The sequence below is a fragment of the Babylonia areolata genome, chromosome 23, assembly GCF_041734735.1.
Source record: "Babylonia areolata isolate BAREFJ2019XMU chromosome 23, ASM4173473v1, whole genome shotgun sequence".
Lineage (NCBI taxonomy): Eukaryota > Metazoa > Mollusca > Gastropoda > Neogastropoda > Buccinidae > Babylonia > Babylonia areolata.
The window spans coordinates 29148170-29149607 of record NC_134898.1 but is presented as its reverse complement, the minus strand read 5'-3'; the positions used below and the strand labels follow the sequence as shown (position 1 = coordinate 29149607).

Here is a 1438-nt window from a genome sequence, read left to right as displayed (position 1 = left end):
AACAGACTTTTTCACACACACACACACACACACACACACACACACACACACACATATATATATATATGTGTGGGAAGACATCGCATAAATTAAGAGTAGGTCAAACAATTTTTGAAATAATGAATGCATATCTAAACTGTGTCATTACTTTAATTATATGTGAGAAACAATGCAATGTAAGAACTGTTTTTTTTATTTTCAGGACATTTATGACATTGGCATAGGGCCTACTATTTATCAATCAGCACATGCACATTACAATTTGAGAGACAGGTCAACAGACAAGAGATCAGTAGAATTACTAACACTGAAACCACACACACACACACACACACACACACACACACTCCTTTTTCTTTTATTTGGTACTACTGAGAGAGACTGAGACCAGGACAGACTCTGTCATGTACTCATTACATATGTAACTGAAAATGTCTAAATATCAATAAATAAAGTGTCATACAATAACGTGCTGCTGCTAATTCTGTTGTTTTTGCTTTTTTTCCATGGTGATTGGTGGGTGATCGACTCACCTATCGATCTGTTAACCTGAACCGCAACTTATACTAAACGCTAGTCGGACGGTCGAGTTAATGGATTTCGAGCAAACCCTATAACCTAAGCAGTAAAATCTTAAATGAACAGGGCTATGTTTTGTTATGTGTATTTTCCATGCCATGCCAATGACACGAAATGAAACGAAAACAACACACTATCACACTGACTGGTCAACAACTATGATAACTCACACTTAAAAAAGAAAAAAAAAAAAAGAAGTGATCGGGGAACTGTACCTTATATAATGTAGCACACATTCGAAATACACTCTAAAACTCACTCTGTGCGAAAATTCAGTTTGCAATGAATCACGTTTCTTGCGTGAGACAGTCCGTCTACCGTTGTGCTTTTTACCCAAGCAGCCGAAGGTTGGCGGAAGTCGGTTGAATGAAGCAGGCAATGAGAATTCCAAGGGAGATAATAATGAAGTTTCAGTTTCAGATTCAGTAATAAAAAATAATAATAATAATGGATACTTATATAGCACACTATCCAGAAATCTGCTCTAGGTGCTTTACAAAAACGCTTTCGTTAACATAAAACATTATATCTATGTTACATACACACACCAAATGTGACTACACACACACACACACACACACACACACACACACACACACTGCATACATACATTTTAACATACATGTGTATATACAGCTACCCTAACACATACGCACACATAGGCAGGCACAAACTTACATAAACACACGCACACACAATACACATTCATATACATGCATGTACACATACATATGTATACACACATAGTCAAGCACAGCTAACGAAAAGGAAGTGGACCTGCCACAATTGAACTTATTGCCGAGTGAGGGAAAAGGTGAGTTTTGAGACGAGATTTAAAAGATGCGAGGGAATCACAATG

The 1438-nt window shown here is 37.1% G+C and overlaps 1 protein-coding gene across 1 annotated transcript in view; it reads right to left on the bottom strand.

The window, feature by feature from the left end:
* Positions 1–941, bottom strand: part of LOC143297955 (intermembrane lipid transfer protein VPS13D-like) — a 128096-nt gene extending 127155 nt beyond the window's left edge. Inside the window, 1 exon segment of the mRNA XM_076610574.1 lies at positions 839–941. The gene's annotated coding sequence lies outside the window, so the exon portion shown is untranslated.
* Positions 942–1438: the final 497 nt, after the last annotated feature.